The sequence below is a fragment of the Hemicordylus capensis genome, chromosome 1 (genome assembly GCF_027244095.1).
Source record: "Hemicordylus capensis ecotype Gifberg chromosome 1, rHemCap1.1.pri, whole genome shotgun sequence".
Lineage (NCBI taxonomy): Eukaryota > Metazoa > Chordata > Lepidosauria > Squamata > Cordylidae > Hemicordylus > Hemicordylus capensis.
This window is the reverse complement of record NC_069657.1, coordinates 31,441,580-31,450,313: the sequence shown is the minus strand read 5'-3', so window position 1 is coordinate 31,450,313 and position 8,734 is coordinate 31,441,580. Positions and strand designations below refer to the sequence as shown.

General features: G+C 45.1%; 1 long non-coding RNA gene across 1 annotated transcript in view; it reads right to left on the bottom strand.

Annotated features, from left to right (window-relative positions):
* Positions 1-8,734, bottom strand: part of LOC128341065 (uncharacterized) — a 30,811-nt gene continuing 22,077 nt past the window's right edge. Inside the window, exons 2-3 of the long non-coding RNA XR_008314183.1 lie at positions 5,437-5,526; positions 1-2,705 (exon numbers count right to left, since the gene is read on the bottom strand). This is a non-coding gene — a long non-coding RNA (uncharacterized LOC128341065). The remainder of the gene's footprint in view (positions 2,706-5,436; positions 5,527-8,734) is intronic.

Sequence of the window (8,734 nt, the reverse complement as noted above, 5' to 3'; positions counted from 1 at the left end):
TGTTTTTTGATTAGTATAGTGTCATCACTGAGTACCATAAGCAAAGACAGGTCCCTGGCCTGAAGAGCTTATAGTCTAAAGATGATCACTGTATTTCCATTTCTATGTAAACCATGTTGAGAACTGTCTTTTTGTTGAAAAGTGGTATATAAATAAATGTAGTAACAGCAGCAGCAACAACAACACTAGGAAAGGAAACAACAGGGAGAGGAGGAGGAGAGAAGACAACAAGCTGGTACTGGGGGAAAGTAACAACTGAAACAGTCCTGACATAGGAACACAGGAAGCTGCCTTATACCAAGTCAGACCATTGGTCCATCTAACTCAGTATGGTCTACACAGAATGGTAGTTGCCTATTCCAAGCTTGCAGGCAGGAGTCTCTCTCAGTCCTGTCTTGGAGATGCAAGGGAGGAAACATGGAACCTTCTACATGCAGATGCTCTTCCCCGAGCACCACCCCACCAAGGGGAATATCTTCCAGTGTTGACACATATAGTCTCCTATTTAAATGCAAACCGGGGTGGACCCTGCTTAGCAAAGGGGAAAATCCATGCCTGCTACCACAAAACCAGCTCTCCTCCCATTTGCATGACACAACTGGAAAGTGGGGCATAGCCCACATAGCTTGGTAGCAGTATTTTCCTCTGCTTTTGGCCGCAAAGCTGTTCTTCTGTTTTCCCAGGTGATGCTTAAATCTGCCCCAAAGCTGCCCAAAGCTGTTTTCCCAAATGATGCTTAAATCATTCTTTTGTACTTCCTACATCTGAAATTTTGATTGTAAAATCTATATTAGCAAGGCTTAACATTCAATTCAAACACAGGGTTACTTTCGTTTTCTATCTCACATTAAAAGGGTCCAGGAATGATTCACTCGTGGCACACACAAAAAATATTGACCGCCCAGTTCAGAGGAGGACTCTCCATGTTCTTAAAAGGTGAAGACTATAGAATCCAGAGGAAAGAGTTGTGGTATGCAAGGAGTAATATCAGGAATATTAACTGTTTATTGAAATATATATTATTTACAGAGAGGCAAGTGCAGACTACTTTTCCGTGTTCTTGCTGCTAGCTGTTAGCCCCGCCTCTACTCCAGGACTGGAATTTTTTTAAAAAAATACTAAAAGTAACTAAAGCACCATTCATAATAATAATAATAATAATAAGCACACCAGTCAATAACACCTGTCTGACACTGTAAACAAGAAAGAAGAAGAAGAAGAAGAAGAAGAAGAAGAAGAAGAAGAAGAAGAAGAAGAAGAAGAAGAAGAAGAAGAAGAAGAAGAAGAAGATAGCTCTCTGCTGAGAAGTCAGACTAAATGTGCCTCGTCCCATAACCATGGTGAGAACAAGAAAAACGAATTCTATACCGGATCGGTCTTTGCCCGGGTCAACAAGGGTTACGTCAAGTACTAGAGCCCCTGGGCACTTGTCGAAAAATGGGTTACAGGACTCAGGATCTTCAGCTGAGCAACCAAGGCTGGAGACCGTAGAGCTACTGGGAGAACAAACTCAACATTGAAAGTATACAGTCACAGAAAATCAATAAATTATAAAATACAACACATCAGCTACAGAGGGCCACACTACTCAGGACAGCATGAATACTACGACACTATCTTTAATTTTTCTTTAGTTATCCTAGACCCTCGGAAAGGGCCCGATAATTAAAGCACCAAATCCAGCCAATAACATCTGGTAGACTGTGTGTAAATAGCATAATAATATAAATTAAAAAATTATTTTGTTTATTCAAAACAAAATAATAATAAAAGTAACTAAATCACCATTCAAAAGCCGGCCTGGATCAAGGAATGGATTAACCAAGAACACTACAAGGGCCAGACTTAGCAAATACTGACTGACTCAAAGGGCTCTGCTCACTTCAATTAGGCCCAAGGCATGAAATAAGCTAGTGCATAATTGAGCCCCTACCTAGTTATTACAACTTGGCTTGGCAGGCATTCTTGGTCTTCAGCCAGACATGTGAAGAGCAGCAATTAGGTGGGAAAACACTGTCAAAAGGTTACTAATTAGCCCGAAAAAAGTGCTTTTATGCAGAGCCAGTGGATTTACATAATGCTCAGTCAGATCAAAACTTTAGCATGCTTATGCTCCCTTGTGTGTTAAGTGGCAGTCATCATCTCAGCCTCTGGCTACAGCCTCTGCATAATGTTTGAGTCAAAGCTGATAAGGGACCTGGTATGCCAATGCATGACTGGAACCACAGTCACTATGTTCCCCTCTGCATCCCTTCTTGTGCCATGAGGCAACTTGGGCAGCCAGTCCCATAGAGTGTACTCTGAGAGCTCCATGCTAGCCCACAGGAGCAATCCTAATCCACCCTAATCATAATAGATAAAAACACATTACAATTTAAAATTTTGGTCTCAGTTGAAGGCCTGGGAAAATAGAGTCAGAGTCCTTCTAAAAACAAACAGAGGAGAAGATGCTGTTATTTCAGCAGGGAGTGCATTCCAAAGCCCTAGGGCAGCCACAGAGAAGTCCTGGTCCCAAGTCGCCACAAAACGAGTTGGCGGTAACCATAACCGGACCTCTCCAGATGATCTTAACAGGCAAGAGGGTTCATGACAGAGAAGGTGCTCTCTTAAGTACCCTGGACCTCAGCCGTTAAGGGCTTTATAGGTGGCATTCTTGTGATGGCATTCTTGTAGTCTTTTAGGTTTCTTTAGATGACTTGCTGCTCCTGTTTTTAAAAAAAACATAAACCCTGTTCAGACATTGTAAAAAGCAGAGACACTACATTTGTGTACAACATTCCTGAGAACACATTCTAAAGGTCCACCCTTGATCTGATGTACTCAGAAGCTGTAACCCTGCCCCCGTCCCGGTCCATGGTTATTGTGTTTGTCTTCAGACTTGTGGCCAGATTCTTCCAGTGATCAAAGTTTATGTATTCCAAACAGTGGCGGAGCCTGACTGCCAGCGGCCTGTGTGTGGCCACGGCAGCGGCCCCGCTCACCCCACCCCCTGTGTCTGATGTCAGATGTGGGGGCATGGTCTGGCTCCCGAACGGAGCCCCGCAGCTCCATTCAGGAGTTGGGAGGGAGCATGTCAGGCCAGCGCAGCGCTGTGTGGCCCCTTTGGGGTTAGACACAGGCTGGTACTGCATTCGCGGCATGGCCCGGAGCAGCTCTTCCCAGCAGGGAAGAACCACTCCAGGCCATGCCGTGAATACAGTGCCGACCATTTTAACTTCTGAAGGGGCCCTGCGGCCCCTTCGGGAGTTAGACTTCTGCTGGCGCTGCATTCGCAGCACAGCCAGGAGCAGCTCTTCCCTGCAGGGAAGAGCCAGTCCTGGCCATGCCACAAACACAGTGGCCCTTTAACTTCCAAACAGGGGCTGCTTGGCCCCCGCTCAGAAGCTAAACCAGCTCTTCGCGTCTGACGTCAGACATGGGGGGCATGTCAAGGCCGCAAAGCATGGCCCCTGATTGGGCGTGGCCCGAGTTCTTTGGACCCATTGGCCCAATGGTGGCTTCGCCCCTGATTCCAAAGAGAGTCTGTACTTGTGGTTTATTTAAATCTGCATTTTTAATTTATTATTACTTATTTATTTCATTTCTATACCACCCAACCAAAATGGCTTAGGGCAGTTAAAAAAAACCAGCATTTAAAATGTTAACATAAAAGATAAAATAAAACTAATTACAATATTGACATAAAACTCATTTAAAGACCATTAAAACCATTTCAATATTATTAAAAGCTGGACTGAAAAGATGGGACCTTGGGGCTCTCTTGGGGGCTGTCAAGGATGATAAGCCTCTAATACCCATGCTGCTCTGTGACCATAATAAAGAAATTGGTTGGTTGGTTGACTGATTGATTGATTGAAGCCTCTAATACCTGTGGGGAGCATGTTCCATAACCTAGAGACAGCTACCAAGAAAGCCCAATCCCAGGTCACCACCAGATGAACTGGTGGCACTCAAAGATGGACCTCTCCTAATTATCTTAATTAGGGGTGGGGATCTTGCAGAGAAAGGTGCTCTCTCTGGTAACCAAGACAGAAGCCATTCAGGGCTTTAAAGGTGATAACCAACACTTTGGGGCGATTTTCACGACCAACAAAAATCGGGCTAGGAGAGCCTAGCCCAATTTTTGTTGATCGTAAGAACCACCGGGCTCACAGCTCAGCCCGGTGGTTCTTGAGCGGGTAACCCGCTCGAGAACCCCTGATAAAATGCAGGTTTGCGGAGCGAGCGCTCCAGCAAACCTGCTTTTTAGGCTCGTGAGTAGCCGCAGCGCAGCTTAGCGCCGTGCCTACTCACAAGTAGACCCCACGGCCAGGAGGCGAAAAGCTGCCTCCTGGCTCGGGGGTCTCCCCAGTATGCCCTGCATGCTCGTGCAGGGGGCTTGCGGGGGCCGCGTGGCCCCCACTCCCCCCCCCACCAGCTCCATCATGGAGCTGGCCATCGTGTGGGTGGCCGATCTGGCCATCCAGGGCTCCCTGCCCGCTCGTCTGCGGGGAGAGTGGGCTTAGCCTGCTCTCCCCGCAGTTTTAACAAAAGCAGGTCTCATGGATCATGAGACCCGCCTCTTTATATTTTGCCCAGAAACATGCTGGTAGCCAGTGTAAATGTTTAAGAACAGGCATGATATGGACTCTCTGAATTGCCCCAGAGACCAATCTGGCTGCCTCATTTTGGACTAACTGAAGTTTCCAGACTATATACAAACGCATCCCTACACAGAGCACATTGCAGTAGTCTAGCCTGAAGGTTACCAGCTGATGCACCATTGTTTTATCATTCTCATTTTTATTATTATATTTATTGTTTTAACAAAGATATAAACAAAGAAACAGGAAAAACAGGGGGGGGGGGGGACATAAGAAACATAAGAAATAGGATGAGGGAGGAGAAAAAAGAGACAAGATAATCAAACCCAGCAAGTACAAAGATTCTCAATACAGTCTATATACGTCGACCTGATTTCCTTCAACCAACATGTCTCTCCTCCTCCCTGCTCTACAAATTATTGACTGCAGAACTGAAAGATAACAAAAATGATATTCTTACTATCTGCATTAATTTCCTCTACAAGGAAAAGCTGAATCTTGGATGAGGTATCAAACCCTGTGATATATTATATTGAATAAATGGTTCCCATGTTTGAAAGAAAACATCCTCAGATTTATTTTTAATATATGCAGTTATTTTAGCCATTGATACATACTGCCAAAGTGTGAGATGACAATCATCTAAAGTCGGAATCGAGTTTGTTTTCCAACAGGGAGCATAAATGATTCTTGCTGCTTTTATCATATATAAAGAAAGTTCAGTGTGTTTTGCAGGGATATGCGGTTTAGTAAAATTTAACATGAAAATTTCGGGGAGGAAAGGAAAGTCTATATACAAAATTTGCTGCATCTTAGAATGTATTGTTTTCCCCATAAAATAGAGCTTTCTTACATGTCCACCACATGTGATAGAAGGTACCTGTCTGCTCCATACATTTCCAACAATCTCCAGGGTAGTTATTGTCCATCGTTGAAATCATTGCTGGAGAAATATACCAACACAGATCCATTTTATACCAATTTTCCCTTAGAGTACTATCGACTGTAAATTTTATATTCACTTTCCACTGAAATTCGAACTGTTGCATCTCTATTGTTTTGTTAAAGTTCTGCATCTATTTTACCATACAATCTTTCACTTGTTCAGATTCTGAGACATACTTCAATACAAGCTTATATATGACCTAGCATGTGTTCTGAGTTCTTTGTTATTAAAATTTCAAATTCTGTCAAATCTCTTAATTTCCTACCTTGTTCCCAGTGTTTTATCATTCTCTTCAAGGAATGGGTGGTGCTGACGTATCAGTGAGAGCTGATAAAAAGCGCTCCTGGCCATAGCCTCAACCTGAGACACCAGGGTGAGACCAGGATCCAAGAGCACTCCAAAACTATGTACCTGTTCTTTCTGAGGGAGTGTAACCCCATCCAGGACAGGAACTTCTATCCGGTCCTCTAGATTATGGCCCCCCCACGATGAGCACTTCCATCTTGCTTGGATTCAGCTTCAATTTATTATCTCTCATGCAGCCCATTACTGCCTGTAGGCAGGCATTTAGGGAGATAATACATTTTCTGATAATGATGACATGGAGAGATGAATTTGGGTGTCATCAGCATACTGATAACACCCAGCACCAAATCTCTTAATGACCTCACTCAGCAGTTTCATGTAGATGCTTAAAAGCAGAATGGTGAGAGAATGGAGCCCTGAGGGACTCCATGTAATAGCTCCCATTTCAAAGAGCAAATATCAGCATGTGCCACCATCTGAAATATGCCTGAAAGATAGGAGAGGAACCCCAAATCCATCAGGTGATCCAGAAGGATGCTATGATAATGGTATTGAAAGCTACTGAGATCTAAAAGAACCACCAGAATCAGGGGCATAACAAGGCTGGAGTGGGCCCAGACACAAAATTTTAAAATGGGCCCCTCGCTAATACACACACACTTCACAATATATAGTGCACTCACACTCACATCCCCATTATGCCAGCTTCTCTAGAAAACTCCACTCCCTCGCTTTAACCCCATCCCTCCACCCTCCCATGGGGAAGAACACTCCCGGCTCAGAGTTGCTTCTGCAGACAAGGACTTTGCTGCATGCATAAAGCCTTTGCTCTGAACTTGGGGTTGGCTTTTCCATGGCACCGAAGCTCTGAGGATGTTGGGAAGTCATGTGACTTGCCTCGGGGGGGGGCCTAGAGGCATGGGGGCCCCCAGGCAGCCACCTCCCCTTGCCTAATAGTAGTTACGCCCCTGAACAGAATCACACTCCCTCTCTCAATTCCGTGGTGAAGGCTGACCAAGGCTGTCTCAATTGTATAGCCTTCTCTAAAGCCAGTTTGAAACAGGTCTAGATAATCCATCAGTCACTTGAAGCTGGTTAGCTACTTGTAAAAATTTGAATCACTGGCAAAACTGCTTCTAAGACTACTTCACCATTTACCTTGTGGAAAAAAGTATAAGGTCAACAACATGTGAACACACCCAGTGGGCTACAGGCAAGCATGAAGCTCTTTTCTACATGGAAGTGTTTTCCAAGATTGAAGTTTGTGATCCTAAAATAGCTCTTCTGATGAGTGAAGGGTAAAATTGTAAATGAAAAGTGGATTTAAGGAGTTACTTTGAAGAGGAGGCAGAGGAGGAGATCTGGACTTGTGGTGGCAAGCACAAATTGTCCCCTTTGCTAAGCAGGGTCTACCCTGGTTGCATTTGAATGGGAGACTACATGTGTGAGCACAGTAAGATAAGAACATAACATAAGAACATAGGAACAGCCCTGTTGGATCAGGCCCAAGGCCCATCTAGTCCAGCATCCTGTTTCGCACAGTGGCCCACCAGATGCCTCTGGAAGCCACTAAGGGGAAGATATTCCCTTTAGGGTATGGGGCCACTCTGGGAAGAGTACCAGCCTGCTTGCATGCAGAAGGTTCCAAGTTCCCTCCCTGGCATCTCCAAGATCGGGCTGAGAGAGAATCTTGCCTCAACCTTGGAGAAGCCACTGCCAGTCTGTGTAGACAATACTGAGCTAGCTGGACCAATGGTCTGAACTTGGTATATGGCAGCTCTTATGTTCCTACCTTAGACCAATGACTTCTTACCCAGTACTGTCTTCTCTGAGGGGCAACCTCTCTCCAGGGTCTTAGGGATGGTTCCTTCCTATCCTGCTATCTAAAGTCCTTTAATTGCACTTGTCAGGGATCATATATACCCCCTCAAGGAGAAAAATCATTTGCACATCCGCTATGCTATGGTCCCATCCAAACACTGCTGTCAATGCCTAGAATGGAGTCACTTTTCGCAAAAGTTTCCAGGGAACCTGGAGTTCTTCAGAAGCACTGAACCAGTTTTCGTGATCTGCTGAAATTAGTTATGCTGCTGAACGTTGGGGAGCAGAGGCACTCATGCTGTCATAGAAGCCAGTGAAGTGATTATATGCCAGCTCAAATGTCAGCTGAGCTGCACACCCTGCTGGACACTCAATTATGATCAATAATCTAAGATCCAATCTATGGTGCCAATCTTGGTTAAATTTCAGGTGGGGCACAGTGCCCAGCTGGCACTGAAGCCAGCACATGATACTTCTACTGACTTTCATGGGACACACACCTCCAGGCCCTAACTTTTGACAGCAAAAACTCTCATTGTCAGATCTTGAAAACCGGCCCTTAAGAGAAGTACAGTGATAGAAACTAGGGATGTGCAAAAAATTTCGGGCACAGAACGATCTGTGCCCGAAACGAACAATTTCGGGTGATTCGGGGCCGAACCGAATCACCCCCGATGCCCCCCGAATTTTTTCGGGCACGAGCCGAATCACCCGAATTTCGGGCACAAAAAATTCGGGTGATTCGGTTCATGGTTGATTTTTGGTGATTTTTTAAAGTTTTAGTGACTTTGGGGCAGTTCGGGGGCATAGCATGGGATTTGGGCAAAAGGAGTGGGGTGGGTTGGTAGTGCCTAATGGGTGCAGGCTACCACCCCAATTTCAGGGGGATTGGGCAAAGGGCTGATTTTTGGTAAATTTCTGAAAATTTCATGTCTTTGGGGCAGATTGGGGCATATTGGGGCAGAACGTGGGGGCTGGGGCAGAATAGTGGGGTGGGGTGGTAGTGCCTAATGGGTGCAGGCTACCACCCCAATTTCAGGGGGTTTGGACAAAGGGGTGATTTTTTGAGAATTTTTGA